At 36.8% G+C, this 26,600-nt stretch overlaps 1 protein-coding gene across 2 annotated transcripts in view; it reads right to left on the reverse strand.

Annotated features, from left to right (window-relative positions):
• CNTLN (centlein) overlaps positions 1-26,600 on the reverse strand; it is a 352,494-nt gene that overhangs the window by 220,977 nt on the left and 104,917 nt on the right. The gene's annotated exons all lie outside the window — the stretch shown is intronic.

Below are 26,600 nucleotides of genomic sequence, written 5' to 3' on the forward strand. Positions count from 1 at the left end.
TCTGTTTGAAGTGCAAATACACAGATACATTTCAAGAAGAAAGGACAGTGCTTCAAAGACATCAAAAAAGTTTTTCAGAGTTTGAGACTCAGATCGTGTTCAATTCTCTTGACTGTAGTGAAATTTACCTAAAGTTCTTGAAAGCTGATCTTTTCCTCCTGATCATTCTCTAAATCTTTTTTCATTGTGAAAGGATTTTAAAATTAGATGTTTTAAATATAATATAAAATTAATTTTAATTACTTTTGCAAAGAACTAAATATATATCTAAATAAAGTATGCCAACAGAAACACCATACATTCATTATTTCCAAACATAAACACCGAGTTTTAGATAAAGCACTAGAAATTCCTAATTATCTGTAAAAAAAGAAAAGACAATGATAGATAGATAACAAAGGTTTATAAACAACTAGACGGAGGAAGGAGAGGAAGACAGAGGGGAGAAAATAAGGGCAGAAGGAGGGAGGGAGGGAAAGCAAGCCTTTTTAAAAACTTACTCTATCTTTGTGTCCAACATATACAGAGGTGGCAGATGTTCAACTACTGACAGTTAGGACTAAATGCATTGTTATGCTTAGCAGGGGAAAGAATCCAAACTCAGAAAATGAAACTGGGGACTACAGAAGGGCTCTCATACTCTTAAAAAAGAAGCCAAAAACAGATTGTGACTATGGTCTGGAGACACAGAAGAAATTTTTTAACACACCACAGATAGGATCTGGGTAAAGCTGCTCATCTCAAGATTCAATCTGATTTCTGCCAAATATCAGGGAGGGACAAGATGCCTCAGGCTGGAAAGAAGATCTAGCTCCAGACTGAGGTACCAAAAAAGTACCAGGAACCTCAAAATAGCTTAAAAGGGATAAACGAACACCAGGGTAGAAATAGAGGACGGTAAAACATTCCCATCAAGACAAATCCTGCAAAATCTAACCTTCAAAAACAGACTCAATGAAGTGAACAATCAGAAATAAACATTATCTGGCCAGGCGCAGTGACTCACGCCTGTAATCCCAGCACTTTAGGAGGCTGAGGAGGGCAGATCACGAGGTCAATAGATCGAGACTATCCTAGCCAAAGTGGTGAAACCCCGCCTCTACCAAAAATGCAAAAATTAGTCGGGCATGGTGGCACGCACCTGTAGTCCCAGCCATTCAGGAGGCTGAGGCAGGAGAATCGCTTCAACCCGGGAGGCGGAGGTTGCAGTGAGCTGAGATCGCATCAAAGGAAAGAAAGGAAGGAAGGGAGGGAGGGAGGGAAAGAAAGGAAGGAAAGAAAGGACAGAAAGGAAAGAGAGAGGAAGGAAGGAAGGAAGAAAGGAAGGGAGGGAGGGAGGGGACACTATCCTAGCGAAATACAAATATGGGAACCAATTCAAAAGGACTATAAATATACAGAATATACTAAAATAGACAAACATTATGAAGCAAAAATGGAACAACCAGGCAGCTAAAATGAAAAAACGACTATTTTACGTGAAGAGTAGACACAGAGGAACCAAATCAAAAATTATTGAAAATAATCCAGCCAAAGCTGATGGTGGCTTGAAAAGTAATAACAGAGGTGGTGAAGAGTCAAATTTAAAATATATTCTGAAGGTAAAAATGACAGGACCTGTTGATAAGTGTCTGTGGAGTTGCAAGACAAAAACAGGAATTAAAGATCTCTCGTAGGGATATGGCCTGGGAGCAAAGAGGTGAATGGTGGGTCCATTCATCATGATAAAGCAGACTACAAGAAAGATAGGCTGAAAACAGAAATCCAAATGTCAGCTTCTGGTGGATATAATACATGTATTTTAATCATTAGAAAATACTAGAACAAGTTTTCCAGTAAGTATACAAATCTACAACAATTTTCATGAAAAACCTAAATTACTAGAATGGAATCAAGAATAAGTAACAGAACTTCATTTGTAATACTAAGCAAAGAAAGAAAGAAAACAGAGGAGGAAAATGCACCCCTTACTACAGGTGGTCCTAAAGCTAGCCCTCACACAGAATTCCAGCCTGGGTTTCCATTTTTGGAAGGTCAGTGAACCGCAAATCTGGCGCATGATTTATGGTGTCCCCCCACAAATCATGCTCCCAAGATAAAAAACAAAAATAGTGCTGGGCGCGGTGGCTCACGCCTGTAATCCCAGCACTTTGGGAGGCTGAGATGGGCGGATCACGAGGTCAGGAGATCGAGGCTAACACGGTGAAACCCCGACTCTACTAAAAACACAAAAAATTAGCTGGGCGTGGTGGCGGGTACCTGTAGTCCCAGCTACTCGGGAGGCTGAGGCAAGAGAATGGTGTGAACCCGGAAGGCGGAGCTTGCAGTGAACCGAGATTGAGCCACTGCACTTCAGCCTCGGCAACAGAGCAACACTCTGTCTCAAAAAAAAAAAAATAGAACTCCTCTCTGAAGGAAATGCCCTTGATATTAATACAAAATTAAGGTAAAACTTTTCATTGTTTCCCACTACATATTGTTCAGTTTTGAGCCATGCGACTATATTACACATTCTAAATTTAAAAATTCAAAAAAAGAAAAAATAGAAAATTTCAAAAGGATAATTTAAAATGTTACAAATATCAACACATTTAATCAATTATATAAAGCTGACTCACAAAAACACCTAATCTGGTCCTAAAGGTTTAAAGGAAAGGTCTATAAACATTTCAATAAATGAATAACCCCCATCTTGTGAGAAACATTACACAGAATTTAAAAAGGATGTTCTCAACTCATTTTATGAAATGACCTGTTATCCACGTTAGAAAGGGAAGGACATAAAAAGGAACATTTCAGGGAAATATCACTTAGGCATGTAGATGCAAAAATCCAAAATAAGCTATACTAGTATTAAAGAAAGATTTGGGTAATTTATTGAGATTATTTGGTTCCAGAAATATAAGGATGCCTTAACATTAGAAAATCTATTAATATAATTTACCACATTAAGAGATTAAAGGAAAAAAATATGAAGATGACAATAGAGTCAGAAAAATCATCCAAAACAATCCAACACCTTACGATTTAAAAACAAAAACTAACAACAAAATAGGAATACAGAAGAATTTTCTTACTTTGGTAATATGAATGCCAAAAATCAGCAAATATGATAATTAATGGTGAAATGTTCATTAAAAAATCAAGAACAAACTTGTTTTATACTAAAATTGTCCTGGGGATTTTAGGTAATATAATAAGAGAAGGGAAAAAAGAAAAGCCATTAAATATATAAATATTAACAGAAAGAGTAAACCATTCCTATTAGCAGCCAATATGATCTTCCACCAAAAAACAAAAACAAAGTGTAAGCACTTAGAGCTAGAGTTGAGCAAGATTATAAAAGACGACTGTGCAAAACTCAGATGATTTTCTATATAACTAAACATTTACAATACCAACAAGAAACATAAAATAACCAGAAATAAATCTTACAACAAATGTAAAATATAATTATATGAAGTCAAAAACCAAAAACACTTGTGTGACTCACTTTATTACAATATTCCCTTTATTGTGGTGGTCTAGAACCAAAATAATGAAACAGAGGAGTAGAACAGCACTACAGAACAAATGGAACTAAAAGAATAATACAGAATATTACACTCAACAACAACAGAATATACATTCATCTTAATGGCACATGAAACATTCTCCATGAGAGACCATAAAACAAGGCTCAACAAATTTTAAAATACTAAAATTATATAAAGTATTTTTTCTGATCACAAAGTAATAAAACCAGAAATCAACTACAGAAGGAAAAGCGGAAATTTTTCATCCACGTGGAAATTAAGCAAAACATTCTTAAACAACCAATTGACCAAACAAGAGATCAGGAAAGAAAGAAATTAGAAAATACCTTGAGACAAATAAAAATTAGAAAACATACCAAAACCAAAACTTATGGGATGCAGAAAAAGGAATGGTAAGAGGCAAGTTTATAGCTGTAAGTGTGTAGTACATTAAAAAGGAAGAAAAATCTCAACAACCTAAATTTACACATTGGAAACAACTAGAAGAAGAACAAATTGAACCAAAAGTTAGCAGAAGAAAGGAAATAAGAAAGATTAGAGCAGTGATTAATTAAATAACAAAACAATAGAAAAAAAATTTTAAATAAGAGTTGGATTTGGAAGAGATCTTTAAAAATTGATAAAGATGGAGCCAAGATGGCTGAATAGGAACAGCTCTGGTCTACAGTTCCCAGCGTGAGCGACGCAGAAGATGGGTGATTTCTGCATTTCCATCTGAGGTACTGGGTTCATATCACTAGGAAGTGCCAGACGGTGGGTGCAGGACAGTGGGTGCAGCGCACCGTGCGCTAGCCGAAGCAGGGCGAGGCATGGCCTCACTCGGGAAGCACAAGGGGTCAGGGAGTTCCCTTTCCTAGTCAAAGAAAGGGGTGACAGATGGCACCTGGAAAATCGGGTCACTCCCACCCTAATACTGCGCTATTCTGACAGGCTTAAAAAACGGCACACCAGATTATAACCCGCACCTGGCTCAGAGGTTCCTACGCCCACAGAGTCTCGCTGATTGCTAGCACAGCCGTCTGAGTTAAAACTGCAAGGTGGCAGCGAGGCTGGGGGAGGAGTGCCTGCCATTGCCCAGGCTTGATTAGGTAAACAAAGCAGCCCGGAAGCTGGAACTGGGTGGAGCCCAACCACAGCTCAAGGAGGCTTGCCTGCCTCTGTAGGCTCCAGCTCTGGGGGCAGGGCACAGACAAACAAAAAGACAGCAGTAACCTCTGCAGACTTAAATGTCCCTGTCTGACAGCTTTGAAGAGAGTAGTGGTTCTCGCAGCATGCAGCTAGAGATGTGAGAACGGGCAGACTGCCTACTCAAGTGGGTCCCTGACCCCCAAGCAGCCTAACTGGGAGGCACCCCCCAGTATGGGCAGACTGACACCTCACACAGCCAGGTACTCCCCTGAGACAAAACTTCCAGAGGAACGATCAGGCAGCAGCATTTGCGGGTCACCAATATCCGCTGTTCTACAGCCACCGCTGCTGATACCCAGGCAAACAGGGTCTGGAGTGGACCTCTAGCAAACTCCAACAGACCTGCAGCTGAGGGTCCTGTCTGTTAGAAGGAAAACTAACAAACAGAAAGCACATCCACACTAAAAGCCCATCTGTACGTCATCACCAACAAAGACCAAAAGTAGATAAAACCACAAAGATGGGGAAAAAACAGAGCAGAAAAACTGGAAATTCTAAAAACCAGAGCACCTCTCCTCCTCCAAAGGAGCAGAGATCCTCACCAGCAACGGAGCAAAGCTGGATGGAGAATGACGTTGACAAGTTGAGAGAAGAAGGCTTCAGACAGTCAAACTACTCCGAGCTACAAGAGGAAATTCGAACAAACGGCAAAGAAGTTAAAAGTTTGAAAAAAAATTAGACGAATGGATAACTAGAATAACTAATGCAGAGAAGCCCTTAAAGGACCTGATGGAGCTGAAAACCAAGGCACGAGAGCTACGTGGACTGCAAAAGCCTCAGTAGCCGATGCGATCAACTGGAAGAAAGGGTATCAGCAATGGAAGATGAAATGAATGAAATGAAGTGAGAAGAGAAGTTTAGAGAAAAAAGAATAAAAAGAAACTAACAAAGCCTCCAAGAAATATGGGACTATGTGAAAAGACCACATCTACGTCGGATTGGGGTACCTGAAAGTGTTGGGGAGAATGGAACCAAGTTGGAAAACACTCTGCAGGATATTATCCAGGAGAACTTCCCCAATCTAGCAAGGTAGGCCAACATTCAGATTCAGGAAACACAGAGAATGCCACAAAGATACTCCTCGAGAAGAGCAACTCCAAGACACATAATTGTCAGATTCACCAAAGTTGAAATGAAGGAAAAAATATTAAGGGCGGCCAGAGAGAAAGGTCGGGTTACCCTCAAAGGGAAGCCCATCAGACGAACAGCGGAGCTCTCGGCAGAAACTCTACAACCCAGAAGAGAGTGGGGACCTATATTCAACATTCTTAAAGAAAATAATTTTCAACCCAGAATTTCATATGCAGCCAAACTAACCTTCATAAGTGAAGGAGAAATAAAATACTTTACAGACAAGTAAATGCTGAGAGATTTTGTCACCACCAGGCCTGCCCTACAAGAGCTCCTGAAGGAAGCACTAAACATGGAAAGGAACAACCAGTACCAGCCACTGCAAAAACTGCACAAAATGTAAAGACGATCAAAGCTAGGAAGAAACTGCATCAACTAACGAGCAAAATAACCAGCTAACATCAAAACGACAGGACCAAATTCACACATAACAATATTAACTTTAAATGTAAATGGGCAAAATGCTCCAATTAAAAGACACAGACTGGCAAATTGGATAAAGAGTCAAGACCCATCATTGTGCTGTATTCAGGAAACCCATCTCACGTGCAGAGACACACATAGGCTCAAAATAAAGGGATGGAGGAAAATCTACCAAGCAAATGGAAAACAAAAAAAGGCAGGGGTTGCAATCCTAGTCTCTGATAAAACAGACTTTAAACCAACAAAGATCAAAAGAGACAAAGAAGGCCATTACATAATGGTAAAGGGATCAATTCAACAAGAAGAGCTAACTATCCTAAATATATATGCAGCCAATACAGGAGCACCCAGATTCATAAAGCAAGTCTTGAGTGACCTACAAACAGACTTAGACTCCCACACAATAATAATGGGAGACTATAACACCCCACCGTCAAAATTAGACAGATCAATGAGACAGAAAGTTAACAAGGATATCCAGGAATTGAACTCAGCTCTGCACCAAGTGGACCTAATAGACATCTACAGAACTCTCCACCCCAAATCAACAGAATATACATTTTTTTCAGCACCAAACCACACCTATTCCAAAATTGACCACATATTTGGAAGTAAAGCTCTCCTCAGCAAATGTAAAAGAACAGAAATTGTAACAAACTTTCTCTCAGACCCCAGTGCAATCAAACTAGAACTCAGGATTAAGAAACTCACTCAAAGCCACTCAACTACACGGAAAGTGAACAACCTGCTCCTGAGTGACTACTGGGTACATAACGAAATAAAGGCAGAAATAAAGATGTTCTTTGAAACCAACGAAAACAAAGACACAACATACCAGAATCTCTGGGACACATTCAAAGCAGTGTGTAGAGGGAAATTTATAGCACTAAATGCCCACAAGAGAAAGCAGGAAAGATCCAAAATTGACACCCTAACACCACAATTAAAAGAACTAGAAAAGCAAGAGCAAACACATTCAAAAGCTAGCAGAAGGCAAGAAATAACTAAAATCAGAGCAGAACTGAAGGAAATAGAGACACAAAAAACCCTTCAAAAAATCAATGAATCCAGGAGCTGGTTTTTTGAAAGGATCAACAAAATTGATAGACCGCTAGCAAGACTAATAAAGAAAAAAAGAGAGAAGAATCAAATAGACGCAATAAAAAATGATAAAGGGGATATCACCACCGATCCCACAGAAATACAAACTACCATCAGAGAATACTACAAACACCTCTACACAAATAAACTAGAAAATCTAGAAGAAATGGATAAATTCCTCGACACATACACTCTCCCAAGACTAAACCAGGAAGAAGTTGAGTCTCTGAATAGACCAATAACAGGATCTGAAATTGTGGCAATAATCAACAGCTTACCAACCAAAAAGAGTCCAGGACCAGATGGATTCACAGCCGAATTCTATCAGAGGTACAAGGAGGAACTGGTACCATTCCTTCTGAAACTATTCCAATCAATAGAAAAAGAGGGAATCCTCCCAAACTCATTTTATGAGGCCAGCATCATCCTGATACCAAAGCCGGACAGAGACACAACTGAAAAAGAGAATTTTAGACCAATATCCTTGATGAATATTGATGCAAAAATCCTCAATAAAATACTGGCAAACCGAATCCAGCAGCACATCAAAAAGCTTACCCACCATGATCAAGTGGGCTTCATCCCTGGGATGCAAGGCTGGTTCAATATACGCAAATCAATAAATGTAATCCAGCATATAAACAGAACCAAACACAAAAACCACATGATTATCTCAATAGATGCAGAAAAGGCCTTTGACAAAATTCAACAACCCTTCATGCTAAAAACTCTCAATAAATTAGGTATTGATGGGACATATCTCAAAATAATAAGAGCTATCTATGACAAACCCACAGCCAATATCATACTGAATGGGCAAAAACTGGAAGCATTCCCTTTGAAAACTGACACAAGACAGGGATGCCCTCTGTCACTACTCCTATTCAACATAGTGTTGGAAGTTCTGGCCAGGGCAATCAGGCAGGAGAAGGAAATAAAAGGTATTCAATTAGGAAAAGAGGAAGTCAAATTGTCCCTGTTTGCAGATGACATGATTGTATATCTAGAAAACCCCATTGTCTCAGCCCAAAATCTCCTTAAGCTGATAAGTAACTTCAGCAAAGTCTCAGGATACAAAATCAAGGTACAAAAATCACAAGCACTCTTATACACCAACAATAGACAAACAGAGAGCCAAATCATGAGTGAAATCCCATTCACAATTGCTTCAAAGAGAATAAAATACCTAGAAATCCAACTTACCAGGGATGTGAAGGACCTCTTCAAGGAGAACTACAAACCACTGCTCAAGGAAATAAAAGAGGATACAAACTAATGGAAGAACATTCCATGCTCATGGGTAGGAAGAATCAATATCATGAAAATGGCCATACTGCCCAAGGTAATTTACAGATTCAATGCCATCCCCATCAAGCTACCAATGACTTTCTTCACAGAATTGGAAAAAACTACTTTAAAGTTCATGTGGAACCAAAAAAGAGCTCTCATCACCAAGTCAATCCTAAGCCAAAAGAACAAAGCTGGAGGCATCACGCTACCTGACTTCAAACTATACTACAAGGCTACAGTCACCAAAACAGCATGGTACTGGTACCAAAACAGAGATATAGATCAATGGAACAGAACAGAGCCCTCAGAAATAACGCCGCATATCTACAACTATCTGATCTTTGACAAACCTGAGAAAAACAAGCAATGGGGAAAGGATTCCCTATTTAATAAATGGTGCTGGGAAAACTGGCTAGCCATATGGAGAAAGCTGAAACTGGATCCCTTCCTTACACCTTATACAAAAATCAATTCAAGATGGATTAAAGACTTAAACGTTAGACCTAAAACCATAAAAACCCTAGAAGAAAACCCAGGCTTTACCATTCAGGACATAGGCATGGGCAAGGACGTCATGTCTAAAACACCAAAAGCAATCGCAACAAAAGCCAAAATTGACAAATGGGATCTACTTAAACTAAAGAGCTTCTGTACAGCAAAAGAAACTACCATCAGAGTGAACAGGCAACCTACAAAATGGGAGAAAATTTTTGCAACCTACTCATCTGACAAAGGGCTAATATCCAGAATCTACAATGAACTCAAACAAATTTACAAGAAAAAAACAAACAACCCCATCAAAAAGTGGGCAAAGGACATGAACAGACACTTCTCAAAAGAAGACAAAAAACACATGAAAAAATGCTCATCATCACTGGCCATCAGAGAAATGCAAATCAAAACCACAATGAGATACCATCTCACACCAGTTAGAATGGTGATCATTAAAAAGTCAGGAAACAACAGGTGCTGGAGAGGATGTGGAGAAATAGGAACACTTTTACACAGTTGGTGGGACTGTAAACTAGTTCAACCATTGTGGAAGTCAGTGTGGCGATTCCTCAGGGATCTAGAACTAGAAATACCATTTGACCCAGCCATCCCATTACTGGGTATATACTCAAAGGACTATAAATCATGCTGCTATAAAGACACATGCACACGTATGTTTATTGTGGCATTATTCACAATAGCAAAGAGTTGGAACCAACCCAAATGTCCAACAATGATAGACTGGATTAAGAAAATGTGGCACATATACACCATGGAATACTATGCAGCCATAAAAAATGATGAGTTCATGTCCTTTGTAGGGACATAGATGAAATTGGAAATCATCATTCTCAGTAAACTATTGCAAGAACAAAAAACCAAACACCGCATATTCTCACTCATAGGTGGGAATTGAACAGTGAGATCACATGGACACAGGAAGGGGAACATCACACTCTGGGGACTGTTGTGGAGTGGGAGAAGGGGGGAGGTATCGCATTGGGAGATATACCTAATGCTAGATGACGAGTTAGTGGGTGCAGTGCACCAACATGGCACATGTATACGTATGTAACTAACCTGCACAATGTGCACATGTACCCTAAAACTTAAAGTATAATAATAAAAAAAAAATGTTAAACAAAATGTATAGAAGGTCATTGGTCTGGACTGAGCTCCTGCACTAGGCCCCACAAACCAAACCAAAATAGAATCATTCATTCTGAAGTTCCAGGCCACCAAGCAGAAACTAAATTATTTGACCTTCCAAAAAATCAAGAGAGAGAAACAGTCAAATATCGAAACAGGCCAGTGAAAACTGGATAAAGAAATCCCCAAATCCCCTCTGCTTTGAGTTGTACAAGAAAAGTAACTTTTAAGCGACATTTTGTTTTCTGTTTCTGCTTTTCTCTGCCCTTTTCTGTCTATAAAACCAACCTACCCCGATCGACCCATTTGAATACACATTCTGCCTTACAGAATGAGTTGCTGCATGATTCTAGAATTGCAAATAAAAGACAATTAAGAGTTTTACACTAAAAAAAAAAAAAGAAGACATACAAACAGCCAACAATCACGAAAGAAATGCTCAAAATCACTAATCATCAGAGAAATGCAAATCAGAAACACAATGAGATACCATCTCACACCAATCATAATGGCTTTTACTAAACAGTCAAAAATAACAGATGTTGGAGAAGCTGTGGAGAAAAGGCAATGTTTATACATTGTTGGTAGGTTTGAAAATTAGTTCAGTCACTGTGGAAAGCAGTTTGGAGATTTCTCAAATAACTAAAAATAAAAACAGAACTACCATTTGACCCAGCAATCCCATTACTGGGATTACTCAGTAGCCAAAGAAAAATAAATTGTTCTACCAAAAACACACATGTATTTGTATATGCATCACAACAGAATAGCAAAGACATGGAATCATCCTAGGTGACCATCAACAGCAGAATGGATAAAGAAAATATAATACATATACACTATAGAATACTATGTAGCAGTTAAAAAAATCATATCCTTTTCAGCAATATGGATGCAGCTGGAAGCCATTATCCTCAGCAAAGTGATGCAGAAATGGAAAACTAAGAATACTAAGAACAACTGTATTCTAACAAATACAAAACTGTATTCTAAAAAATCTGTATTCTAACAAATACAAAATTGTATTCTAACACACTGGATAATCCAAAGGAAGTAGATACAATCCTAGAAACACACTTATGAAAACTGAAATATGAAAAAACAGAAAATCTGACAGAACAGTAACTTGTAAGAAGACTGAATCAGTAATCAAAAACCTATCAACAAAGCATGGCTCTAGATGGTTTCACTGGATAATTCTACCAAAAATTTAAAGAATTAACACCAATCCTCCTCAAACTCTACCAATAACTGAAGTACGGAGAGTATTTTCAAGCTCCTTCAATGAGGAGAGCATCATCCTGATACCAACGCTAGAAAACAACACTAGAAGAAAACTAGACACCAATTATCTGATGAATATTGATGCACAAATCATAAACAAAATACTAGCAAAAAAGGTTACACAACATGACCAAGTGGAATTTATGCCTTGAATGCAAGGGGAATTGAAACATACAAAATTCAATTAATGAAATAAACCACGATGAAAGAATAAAAGACAAAAATCATAGAATCATTTCACTCGATACAGAAAAAACATCTGACAAGATTGAACACCCTTTCATGATTAAAAGAACACCCATCAACTAGGAATAGAAGGAAGCTACTTCAACATAACAAAGGCCAAATACAAAAAGCCTATAGCTAACATCATACTCAATAGTGAAAGACTAAAAGCTTTTTCTCTAAGATCAGGAACAAGATGAGGTTGCCCACTCTCACCACTCCTATTCAACATAGTATTTATTTAAAGTCCTAGCCAGAGCAACTACGCAAGAAAAATAAAAGGCATCCTAATCAAAAAGGCAGAAGTAAAATTATCTCTTGTTGCTGATGGCATGTTCTTATATGTAGAAAACCTTAAGATTCCATACACTAACAATGAATAACCAGAAAAGGAAATTCAGAAAACAATTCCATTTACAACTGAAAAAAATACTAGAAATAAATCTAGCCAAGGGGGTGAAAGACTTATACACTGAACACTATGAACATTATTAACAGAAATTATAGAGGACACAAATAAATGGAAAGACATCTCATGTCACTGGATTGGAAGACAATGTTGTTAAGATGTAAAAACTGCCAAAAGTGAGCTACAGATTTAATGCACTCTTTATCAATATCCCAATGACACTTTTTGCAGAAAGTTAAAATACCATCCTAAAATTCATATGAAATCTCAAGCAACCCTAAATAGCCACAGCAATTCTGAAAAACAACAACAATATTGGAGAACTCATATTTCTTCATTTCAAAATGTATTACAAAGCTACAGTAATGAAAACAGTATTGTACTGACATACAGATATACAGACCAATGAAAAATAGCCTAGAAATAAACATTTCTATATGCGCTCAGATCACTTTTCACAAAGGTACCAAGACCAACTGATGACTAAAGGGCAGCCTTTTCAACAAATGTTGCCAGAAAAACTAGATATCTACTCACAAATGAATGAATTTGGACCCTTACACCATACACATAAAAGAAAAAAAAAACCTCCAAATGGATTAAAGACCAAAATATAAAAGCCAAAATTAGAAAATTCCCAACATAGCAGAAACGCATCATGATTTTGGATTTGTCAATGATTTCTTGCAAATGACACCAAAAGCATAGGCAACAAAAGCAAAAACATAAAATTGGGACTATGCCAAAAGCATACAGATGGTACTACCTCAAAATTGAAAACTTTTGTTCATCACAGGACACAATGAACAGATTAAAAAGGCAACAAAAGGACTTCAATAGATATTTCTCCAAAGATGATATACAAGTGGCCAAGAAGCATATGAAAAGATGGTCAACATCATAATACAAATATGTTCAACTGGGATTTGTCCCAGGGATGCAGGGATGATTCAATATATACAAATCAACAAATGTAAAACATCACATCAATGAACTGAAGGACAAAAATAATCTGATCATCTCAATTAATACAGAAAAATCATGATAAAATTCAACACACCTTCATTATAGAAACTGTCAACAAACCAGGCAAACAAAGAACATGCCTCCAAACAATAAAGACCATATATATCAAACATATAACTAACATCATATTAAATGGGGAAAAATTAAAGACCTTTCCTCTAATAATTTAAACAAGACAAGAATGCCCAGTTTTACCACTTCTAGTCAACACAGTACTGGAAGTCCCAGTCAGAGCAATCAGGCAAAAGAAAAAAAAAAAAAAAACAATAGAAAAGACATCCAGTTTGAAAAAGGGAAAGTCAAACTGTCCCTCTTTGCAAACAACATGATCTTACATCTTTTTCTTTTTTTAATGACTCTACCAGAAAAACTCCAGAACTGATAAATAAATTCAGTAAAGTTGCAGGATACAAAATCATGTACAAAATAAGTAGCATTTCCATATGTTAGTAATGAAATAGCTGAAGAAGAAATCAAAAAAGCAATTCTACTTCCAAAAGCTACAAAAAACACAAATAAATATCTGGGATTAAATTTAACCAAGGAGGGTTAAGATCTCTACAAAACAAACAAACAAAACACTGATGAAAGAAATTGAAGAGGACACAAACAAGAAAAACATATCACACTCATGGGTCAGATTGATTAATATTGTTAAAATGACCAAACTGCCCAAAGCAATCTAGATTCAGTGAAATCTCTATTACTACCAACATCATTTTTCACAGAAATAGAAAAAACAATTCTAAAATTGATATGGAACCAAAAAAGAGCCTGAATACCCAAAGCAATCCTGAGCAAAAGAACCAAGCTGGAGGTATGAGACTATCTGACTTCAAAACATATTACAAGGATATATTAACTGAAACAGCATAGTATTGGTATAAATATGGACACATAGACCAATGAAACAAAATATAGAACCCAGAAGTAAATCCACCAATTCATAGCTGACTGATCTTCAACAAAGCAACTAAGAATATACATTGGTGATAGAATAGGATAGCGCCTCTTCAATAAATGGTGCTAGAAAAACTAGATAACCATGAGTAAAAGAATGAAACTGGACACATCTCTCACCATACAACAAATAAACTTAAGATGGATTAAAGGCTTAATTGTAATACATGGAAATAGAAAAATACTAGAAGAAAACATAGAGAAAACTCTCCAAGACATTGGTCTAGGCAAAGATTTTATGCCTAAGAACTCAAAAGCACAGGCAACAAAAATAAAAATAGAGAAATGGAACTATATTAAATAAAAACCTTCTGCACAGCAAAAGAAAAAATAGGTTGAAATTCAGCCTACAAAAAACAGACAATCTTCAAAGTAGCAAGAAACCTTTTGAATGAGTTAAAATATTTGCAGATTACTCAGTCAACAGGGGACTAGTAACCAGAATCTACAAGGAACTCAAAGAACTCAACAGTTTTTTAAAAATCACATTTTAACATGTGCAAAAATGGACATTTCTCAAAAGAAGATATACACATGGCCAACAGGTATATGAAAAATGCTCAGCATCATTAATCATCAGGAAAATGCAAATCAAAACCATAATGAGATGTCACGTCATCCTAGTTTGAATGACTATTATTAAAGGGACAGAAAATAACAGATGTAAGTGAGGATACAACAGCGTATATAACAGAACTCTTATACACTGTTGGTGAAAATGTAAATTAGTGTAACAACTAAGAAAAATAGTATGGAAATTTCTCAAAAAAACAAACAGAACTACCATTCAATCCCACAATCCCATTACTGCGTATCTATCCAAAGGAAAAGAAATCAGTATATCAAAGAGATAGGTGGCTGCAATTGAACATTTATTGTGGCATTATTCATAATAGCAAAGATATGGCATCAACCTAAGTATCCACAAACCAAAGTAATGCATAAAGAAAACGTGGTGTATATATAAATAGTGGAATACTACTTAGACATAAAAAAGAATGAAATCATACTATTTGAAGTAGCATGGATGGAACTGAAGGTCATTACATTAAATAAGTCAGGCAGAGAAAGACAAATACTGCATATTTTTACTCACATCTGTAAGCTAAAAACCTTATCTCATGGTGCTTGGGAATACAGTGATAGATACCATATACTAGGAAGGGAAAGTGGGAGAGTGGGGATGTATAAAGGTTGGTTATTGGAACTAATATGCAGTTAGATGGAAGAAATAAGTTCTAGTGTTTGATAGCACACTCCGGTTCCTATACTTGGGAACAACGTCACGTATATTTTGACACAACTGAAAGAGACTATAAATGATACCAACACATACAAATGATAAAAACTCAAGGTGACGGAGACCCCAAATACCCTGACTTCATCATTACAAATTATATGCATGTAACAAACACTCACATATAGCCCATAAATAGGTAGATTATTACATATCAATGAAAGGGAAAAAAAGGAACAAAATACACACACAAAAGTAATTCAGGAGCTGAAAAATACAACTGAAATAAAATTTTCACTAGAGGGTTCAGCAGCAGATTTCAGCACAAAAAGTAATTAGATAACTAGAAGATAGAACAATTAAAATCATTAAGTCTGAAGAGCATAAAGAGAGAAAAAAGAAAAAAAGTGATCAGTGGGACACCACCAAGCAGACCAACATACATATTATAGGAATCCCAACAGGAGAAGGGACCAAGAAAATGGTAGAAATACTATTTGAATAAATGATGGCCCAAAACTTCCAAAATGTGATGAAAGATATGAATCTACAAATCCAAAAACCTCAATAAACTCCAAGTAAGATCAACAAAATAGACTCATGTTGAGATACAATATAATCAAACTCTTGAAATTCAGCCTACAGAAAAGAGACAATCTTCAAAGTAGCAAGAAAGAAGTGACTCATCACATACATGGGATCCTTAATGAGAGTAAAAGCTGATTTCTTGCCAGAAACCATGAAGTACAGAGGCACTGAGACAACATATTTTAATGTAATAAGGAAAAAACAAATATTAACCTTGAATTTTCTATCCAGCAAAAACTGTCCTTAAAAAGGGAGAAATTAAGACATTTACAAATAAAAACTGAGAGAAGTCATTACCACTTCACCTGCACTACAAGAAATGTGAAATGGAATCCTTCAGATTGAAATGAAAGGACGTAACGCAGTAACTCAAATCTATATGAAGAAATAACGACTTCTAGTAAAGGTAAATAGGTGAGCAAATATAAAAGCCAGTATTACCTATTTGGCTTCTAATTATCCTTATTATTTCCTATATGATTTCAAAAACAAACACATAAAAACTATATAAACTACATAAAAACTACATAAATAATGTATAAACTTTTTATACATTAAGTACACATGTATAAGATATAACTTGTGACAACAATAACGTAAAATGGATGGACAAAGCTGTAGAGGAGAACAGTTTTGTATACTATCAAAAACACTTTGTATCAATTCAAATTTTATTGCTATAAATTTAGAAAGATATGTACAATCTACATGGTAAGCACAAAGAAATTATCAATAACATATATACTAAACAAATAAAATCGAAATGTGTGACTAGAAAAAATCAACTAAGGAAAGCAATAACAGAGGAAATGAGAGACATAAAAAGCTGTAAAAAGAAAAAATGGCAGAAGTTATTTCTTCCTCATTAATAATTTCTCTAAATATAAATGAATTAAATTTTCCAGTCAGAAAAAAAGAGATTGGCATAAAGCATAAAGAAAACATTCTACAATGCTATGTTATCTACAAAAGACTCACTTTAAATCCAAAGATACAAACAAGTTAAAAGGAACATGATGGAAAAAGATATTCCCTGAAAATAGTAACCAGAAGAGAGCTGGGGTAGACATAATCATATCAGAAAGAAGAGACTTTAAGGCAGAAATGGTTACAAGAGACAAAAGATCTAATAATCAACTTATCGAGAAGTTATAACAATAATAAACATGTAGGCACCAAACAACAGAGCCCCAAAATATAGAGAGCAAACAATTAAAGAATTGACAGAGAAACAGAAAAATTTACAATAATAGTTGAAAATTCAATATTCCACGTTAAATAACTGAAAAAGCATCTACATGGAAGGTTATTAAGGATAAAGATGGCTTAAACAACATTACATACTAGATACACCTAGAAGGCATATACGAAATACTGTATCCCAAAACAGCTGAATAAACGTGCTACTCAAGTACATATGAAACATTCACCAGGACACAACATAAGTTAAGCCATAAAATAACTGACAAAAAATTTTAAAACAGTAATATAACACAAAGGATCTTCTCTAAATAAAATGGAATGAAGCTAGAAATCCACAGCAGAAGGAAAAAAGTAAAATACACAAGTATGTGGAAATTTAAAAACACACTCAGCTGGATGTGGCAGCTCGTGCCTGTAATCCCAGCACTTTGGGGGGCTGAGGAAGGCAGATCATGAGATCAGCAGATCAAGACCATCCTGGCTAACATGGTGAAACCCCGTCTCTACTAAAAATACAAACATAATTAGCCGAGTGTGGTGGCAGGCACCTGTAGTCCCAGCTACTCGGGAGGCTGAAGCAGGAGAATGGTGTGAACCTGGGAGGTAGAGCTTGCAGTGAGCCAAGACTGCACCACTGCACTCCAGCCTGGGTGATAGAGCGAGACTCCAGCTCAAAAAAACAAACAAACAAACAAACAAACAAAAACAATCAAAGAACCAATGGATCAAAGAAGAAATCACAAGGGAATTAGAAAATATTTAGAGATGAATATTAGAGAAACACAACACAACAAAACTATACCATGTAGCAAATGCAGTTGCTCAGAAGGAAATTTATAGCCATAAGAACCTACATTTTAAAAAGATGTATCTCGTTAATATCCTAAGTTTGTATCTTGAGAACCTAGTAACTTGAGAACCCAGAAACAGAATAGCAAACTAAACTCAAAGATAGAAGAAAATAAATAATAAATATTAGAGTTGAAATTTTAAAAGGAGAAGGGATGGAAAAACAATTGAGAATCAAAGCAGAAGTTTATTTCCTTAAAAGAATGTTCAATTTTGCAAACCCTTAGCTAGACTACTAAAGAAAAAAAAGGATGCAAATAACTAAAATCCAAAATGACATGAGAACACTACGATAAAGAAATAAAAATGATTATAAGATAATAAAAAGATTTATTAGATATATTACAATGAATCCATCTTATTCTGGGCTTTTGTTTGCAGACTTTTTGTTACTGACTCAATCTTGCTACTCATTACTGGTCCGTTCAGGTTTGCATAATGCTAAATACCTTATAAAATGGATTATTAGATAGTTAGAGTAAGTATTAAGAAGGAAGCTGCCATTTTATTATTTTTTCGCTATATACATAAAACAGCATTTTTGTCCTGCATTTCTTCTATTATTGACTTTCTTAGTTGATTTTTTGTAGTGACACATTTTGATTCCATTTATTTAGTATATATTCTATATTTATATAATAAATTATTAAATATAATATTTATAATTATAAATATTTATAAATTATAAATAATTTTCCATCAAATTAAATAATTTAGATAAAATGGACAAATAGCTAGAAACACCTGGATTACCTAAACTGACTCAAGAAAAGTCTTAACCAATATAACAAATGAAGAGACTGAATCAGTTATCAAAACCTCCCAAAAAAGAAAAATTCAGGGACAGGTAGCTTCACTGGTGAATTCTACCCAACTTCTGAAGAAGAATACCAAACTCTCTAAAACTGTTATAACAACTAGAAGAGGATGTAAATACATCCTAACTCATTCTGTAAGGACAGCATAATCCTGATACCAAAGCAAGTGTAAAATAAAGGTATCTCAATAATGTAAGGTTGGTTTAACATCAAAAAAATCAATTAATAGAATACACCACATCAGTATAGTGAAAGACAAGGCTGGGTGCAGTGGCTCATGCCTATGTAATCCCAACATTTTGGGAGGTTGAGGCAGGTGAATCGCTTTGAGCTAAGGAGTTCAAGACCAGCCAAAGCAACATGGCAAAACCCTGTCTCTACAAATAATTAGCAAGGCATGATGGCTGATGCCTGTAGTACCACCTGCTTCCAAGGTTGAGGTTGGAGGATTGTTTGAGCCTAGGAAGCAGAGGTGGCAGTGAGCTGAGTCATCCCACCACACTCTAGCCTGGCTGACAGAGTGAGACCCTGTCTCAAAAAAAAAAGAAAGAAAGAACAGAGAAACCACATGATCATTTCAATAGATGCAAAAAAAAAAAGTAAAAGTATTTGGCAAAATCCAATATTCCCTTCATAATGAAAAACACCTGGTGAGAGGAAGTGGAGCAAGATGGCTAAATAGAAGCCTCAAGCAATCATGCTCCATGCACAAACACCATATTGAACAACTATCCACACACAAAAAAGTACCTTCTTAAGAACCAAAACTCAGGTGAGCAATCACAGTACCTGGTTTTAACATCATATTAAAGAAAGAGGCACTGAAGAAGGAAGGACAGACAGTCTCAAGAAACACACACAACCCCTTCCCTATCCCCCAGCAGTAGCTGCATGGTGCAGAGACAGAAATTGTGTTCTTGGGAGAGGTAGAGTACAGGGACTGTGGAACTTTGCACTACAACTCAATGCTACTCTGTCATAGTAGAAAGCAACATGGGGCAGAACTCAGCTGGCACCATGGAGGGAACATGTACACTAGCCCTAGCCAGAAGCAAATCTCCCAACCCAGCAGTTGGAATCTGAGTTCAGGCAAGCCCTGTCACAATGAGCTAAGGTGATCTGAGGTCCTAAATAAACTTGAAAGGCAGTCTAGGCCACAAGGATTGCAATTCCCAGGCAGTCTTGGTGGTGTGCTAGACTCAGAGCCAGTGGACGTGAGGTGCATGTGACCTAGTAAAATACCACCCAGGGCAGCACAGGGAATACTTGTATCACCCATCATCTAAGCAAAGGCAGTGCAGCTCACAGCTCCAGGAGAGACTCATACCTTCTGCTAAAGGAGACGAGAAAATTAAGAGGACTTAGTCTTGCAACTTAGACACCGGTTGAGCCAAATTACAATAAGGCACCAGGGAGTGCCCTGAGGCATGCATTCCAGGACCTAGCTCTTGAACAACATTTCTAACCATGCCCTGGACCAGAAAAAAACACACTCCTCTGAGGGAAAGACCTGGTCCCAACAGGATTCATCTCCTGCTGACTAAATAGCCCTTGGGTGATGGACGTGTGGAGAGACTTCTCGGCTTGAAGAAAGGGGAGAGAAGAGTGGGAAGGACTTTGTATTGATGCTTGGTTGCCAGCTCAACCATAATGGAATAGAGGACCAGGTAGATTCCTACTTTTCCCGACTCCAGGCCCTGACTCCCGGCCCTGACTCCCGGATGGCTTCTCTACACATGGCCAGGGCAAACTTGCCGTACTGAAGGGAAGGACACAGGTCTCGCTGGATTAACGAATTGCTGATTGTGGAGTCCTTAGTCCTTGAGTAAACACAGGCAAAAACCACACAGTGGTATCCATGGGCCTTAGTGAGAACCAGTGCTGCACTAGCTTCAAGTATGACCCAGCTCCTTTCCAATGTTGGTGGTCACAGGGGTGCTTGTGTAACCCATTCACTAAATCCAGGCAGGTCATATAGAGAAAGATTCCATTTGTTTCAGGGAAAGTAAGGGAAGAGAACAAGAGTCCCTGCCCAGTAATCTAGGAAATTCCCCCGGATATCACACAAGACCACCAAGGCAGTATTTCTATGAGTCTACAAGAGGCACAGTGTTACGGGGCTTACGGTGCCCTCTAATGCAGATAAGGCTACAATGACCAAAGACATACATCACAACATCCACGTCCCTTCAAATACTAGGAAAGCCCTCCTGAGAAAGATGAGTACAAACAATCCCAGACTGTAAAGAATGCAATAGATACCTAACTCTTCAACGCCTGGATACCAATGAATATCCACAAGCATCAAACCATTCAAGAAAACATGACCTCACCAAATGAACTAAATGAATAACCAAGGGCAAATCGTGGAGAGACACAGATATGTGATCTTTCAGACAGATAATTCAAAACAGTTGCTTTGAGGAAGTGCAGTCAAGATAACACAGATAAGGAATTAAGAATCTTATAGATATATTTTTAAAAGAAATGGAAGTTATTAAAAAGAATAAAGCAGAAATTCTGGAACTGAAAAATGTAACTGACATATTAAAGAATGCATCAGTCTCTTAAAAGCAGAAACGATCAAGCAGAAGAACTAGTTAGACTGAAGACAGGTTGTTTGAAAATACACAGTTAGAGGAGACAAAAGAAAAATGAGTAAAAAGAATGAAGCACACATACAAGATTGAGAAAATAAAGTGAAAGGGCAAATCTAAGAATTACTTGCCTTAAAGAGAGGTAGAGAGAGGTCAGGCTAGAAAATATATTCAAAGGGATAATATCAGAGAACATCCCAAACCTAGGGAAAGATATCAATATCCAAGAACAAAAAGGTTATAGACCATGAAGTAGATGTAACCCAAAGAAAACTACCTCAAGGTATTTAATAATCAAAATCCCAAAGTCCAAGGATAAAGAAAGGATACTGAAAGCAGAAAAAAAAAAAAACACACAAATAACATACAATGGACTTCTAACACATCTGGCAGCAGACTGCACAGTGGAAACTTTACAGGCCAGGAGAGAGTGTCATGACATATTTAAAGTGCTGAAGGAAAAAAAAAAACTTTTAACATAGAATAGTATATCCATCAAAAATATCCTTCAAACAAAAGACTTTCCCAGACAAACAAAAGCTGGATTACATCAATACCAAATCTGTCCTACAAGGAACGCTAAAAAAAATTCTTCAATTTGAAAGAAAATAAAAAACAACATTAATAAGCAATAAGAAGTCATACAAAGGAACAAAGCTCACTGGCAATAGTAAGTATATAGACAAATACAGAGTATTATAAAAGTGTAATTGTAGTGTAAACTACTCGTATCTGGAGTAAAAGCAATAAAAGGTAAATCTACCAAAATAACTGTGACAACTTTCAAGACATAATACAGTAGAATAAGATATAAATAAAAAGAACAAAATGTTACAAAACAGGATGAAGATTAGAGTTTATATTAGTTTTCTCTTTGAGTGTTTCTTAAATTGTATATGCAATCAGTGTTAAGATGTAATCAGTTTAAAATAATGGGTGATAAAACAGTACATGCAAGCCTCATGGTAACCTCAAATAAAGACACATACAATGGATACGAAAAAAAAAAAATAAGAAATTAAATCATACCACCAGAGAAAATCACCTTTACTAAAAGAAAAACAGAAGGAAGAAAACATGGAAGAGAAGACCACAAAACAACCAGGAAGCAAATAATAAATGGCAGGAGTAAGTCCTTACTTATCAATAATAATGCTACAGGTAAATGAAACAAACACTCACTAATAATGCGGAAGGTAAATAGACCAAACTCTCCACGTATATATATTTTTAAAAAGCAAGACTCAATGACCTGTTGCCTACAAGAAACTTCAGGGGACCAGGCATGGTGGTGCATACCTATAACCCTAGCACTTTGGAAGGCAGAGGCAGGAGGGTCACTTGAGCCCAGGAGTTTGAGACTAGTCTGGGCAACATAGCAAGACCTCATCTCTACAAAAAATTAAAAAGCAAAAAATTAGCCAGATATAGTGGTATATGCCTGTAGCCTCAGCTACTCAAGAGGCTGAGGTGGGAGGATTGCTTGAGCCTAGGAGGTGGAGACTGAAGTGAGCCATGATTGTGAGCCACTGCACTCCAGTCTGGGTGACAGAGCGAGACCATGTGTCAAAAAAAAAAAAAAAAAAAAAAAAAACCTAACGTATAAAAATACATACAGATCAAAAATAAAAGGGTGAAAAAAATATTCCATGCAAATGAAAACCAAAAAGGAGCAGGAGTAGCTATACCTCCATCAGACAAAATAGATTTCAAGACAACAACTATAAAAAGAAATAAAGATCATTATATAATGATAAAGAGGTCAATTCAGCAAAAGAATATAACAAATATAAATATATATGCACCCAACACTGGAGCATCAAGATATATAAAGAAAATATTATTACAGCTAAAGAAAGATAGTCCCCAATACAATAACAGCTGGAGGCTTCAACACCCCACCTTCAGCATTGGATAGGTAATCCAGACCAAAAATCAACAAAGAAACAACAGACTCATCTGCACTACAGAACAAATGTACCTAATAGATATTTACACCATATTTTATCCAATGGCTGCGAAATACACATTCCTCTCCTTAGCATGTAGCTCATTCTCAAGGATAGGCAGTATGTTCACCATAAAACAAGGGTAAACAATTCAAAAAACTAAAATTATATCAAGCATATTCTCTGACCACAGTGGAATAAAACTAGAAATAAGTAACAAGAAAAATTTTGGAAATGACACATCACATGGAAATTAAACAATATGCTCCTGAATAACCAGTAGGTCAATGAAGAAATTAAGAAGAAAACTGAAAAATTCCCAGAAGCAAATGATAATGGAAACACACCATACCAAAACCTATGGGCTACAGTGAAAGTAGTACTAAAAGCAAATTTTATGCTGTAAGAATCTACATCAAAAAAGCACCTAACAAATAAACAACCTAACAGTGCATCCTAAAGAACTAGAAAAGCAAGAGCAAACAAAATGCAAAATTAGAAGAAAAGAAATAATAAAGATCAGAGCAGAAATCAATGAAATTGAAATACACAATACAAAAGAACAATGAAAAGAAACTGGGTTTTTTGAAAGATAAACTAAGTGGACAAAACATTAGCCAGATTAACTCAGAAAAAAAGAAACCCAAATAAATAAAATCAGAGATGAAAAAGTAGACATTACAACAGATACTGCAGAAATTCAAAGGATTATTAATGGCTACTATGAGCAACTATATGCTAATAAATTCAAAAATCTAGAATAGACAAATTCATAGACACATACAACCTACTAAGACAGAACCACGAATAAATCCAAAACCTGAACAGATCAATAACAGGTAATGAGATTGAAGCCTTATTAAAAAGTCTACCAGAAAAGACATCTCCCAGCTTCACCATTGAATTCTACCAAACATTTAAATAAGAGCTAACACCAATCCTGCTCAAACTATTCTGAAGAATAGAGAAGGGAATACTTCCAAACTCATTCTACAAGGCCAGTATTACCCTGATACTAAAGCCAGACAAAGACACATCAAAAAAAGGAAACTACGGCCAATATTCCTGATGAACACTGATACCAAAAATCCTCAATAAAATATTAGCACCAAATCAAAAAGATCATTCATCATGACCAAGTGGAATTTATCCTAGGGATGCAAGGATGGTTTAACATATGCAAATCAATCATTGGGATACATCATGAGATACATCATATCAACAGAATGAAACACAAAACCTGGCCAGGTGTGGTGGCTCACGCCTGTAATCCCAGCACTTTGGGAGGCTGAAGTGGGCAGATCACCTGAGGTCAGGAGTTCGAGACCAGCCTGGCCAACATGGCAAAACCCTGTCTCTACTAAAAAAAGAAACATTAGCCAGGCCCAGTGGTGGTGCATACCTGTGATCCCAGTTACTCAGGAAGCTGAGGCAAGAATCACTTGAACCCAGGAGGTGGAGGTTGCAGTGAGCCAAGATCGTGCCACTGCACTCCAGCCTGGGTGACACAGCGAGACTCCATCTCAAAGACAAAAGAAAAAAAAAACCACATGATCATTTCAATTGATGGTGAAAAAGCATTTGATAAAATTCAACATTGTGTCATGATAAAAACTCTCAAAAAAACTGGATATAGAAGGAACATACCTCAAAACAATAAAAGCCATATATGACAGCCTAGAAGCTAGTATGATACTGAATGTGGAAAAGCTGAAAGCTTGATGCTAAAATCTGAAACATGACAAGAATATCCACTTTCACCACTATTGTTCAGCACAGTACTGGAAGCCCTGGAGCAATCAGACAAGAGAAAGAAAGGACATCCAAGTTGGAAAGGAAATAGTCAAATCATCCTTGTTTGCCGATGATATAATCTTATATTTGGAAAAACCTGAAGAGTCCACCAAAAACCTATTAGAATGAATAAATAAATTTGGTAAAGTTGCAGGATACAAAGTTAACATACAAAAATCAGTAGCATTGCTATAGGCCAACAGCAAACAATCTGAAAAAAATTAAGAAAGTAATCCTACTTATGATAGCTACAAATAAAATTATATACCTAGGAATTAACCAAAGTAGTTAAAGATCTCTACAATGAAAACTATAAAACATTGATGAGAGAAATTAAAGATAGGATACAAAAAAAATGGAAAGAAATACCTTGCTCATGGATTGGAAGAATCAATATTGTTAAGATGTCCATACTGCCCAAAGCCATCTACAGATTCTATGCAATCCCTATCAAAATACTAATGACATTCTTCGCAGAGTTTTTTTTAATCTGAAAATTATACGGAATCACAAAAGACCCAGAGTAGCCAAAGCTATCCTGAGCAAAAAGAACAAAACTGGAGGAATCACATTACCTGACTTCAAATTAGATTACAAAGCTATAATAACCAAAATGACATGGTACTGTCATAAAAACAGACACATAGACCAATGGAGCAGAATAGAGAACTCAGAAATATAGTGATACATCTACAGTGAAATCACTGTTAACAAAAGTGCCAAGAAAATACCTTTGGGAAGACAGTGTCTTCAGTTAACTGTGCTGGGAAATGGATATATATATGCAGAAGAATGAAACTAGACCCCTATCTGTTGCCATGTACAAAATTCAAATCACAATGGATTAAAGACTTAAGTCACAGATCTCAAACTGTGAAGCTACTAAAAGAAAACACTGCAGGCTGGCTACGGTGGCTCACGCCTGTAATCCCAGCACTTTGGGAGGCCAAGGTGGGCGGATCACCAGGTCAGGAGATCGAGACCATCCTGGCTAACACGATGAAACCCCGCCTCTACTAAAAATACAAAAAATTAGCCGGGTGTGGTGCCAGGCGCCTGTAGTCCCAGCTCCTCGGGAGGCTGAGGCAGGAGAATGGCGTGAACCTGGGAGGCAGAGCTTGCAGTGAGCAGAGATCTTGCCACTGCACTCCAGCCTGGGCGACAGAGCAAGACTCCACCTCAAAAATTAAAAAAAAAAAAGGAAAAGAAAACATTGCAGGAACTCTACAGGACATTGAACTGGACAAAGATTTCTTGAGTAATACTCCACAGGGACAAGAAACCAAAGTAAAAATGTACACATGGGATCACATCAACTTAAAAAGCTTCTACACAGCAAAGAAAGCAATCA

This window comes from Pan paniscus, chromosome 11 (assembly GCF_029289425.2).
Source record: "Pan paniscus chromosome 11, NHGRI_mPanPan1-v2.0_pri, whole genome shotgun sequence".
In the NCBI taxonomy this organism is placed as follows: domain Eukaryota; kingdom Metazoa; phylum Chordata; class Mammalia; order Primates; family Hominidae; genus Pan; species Pan paniscus.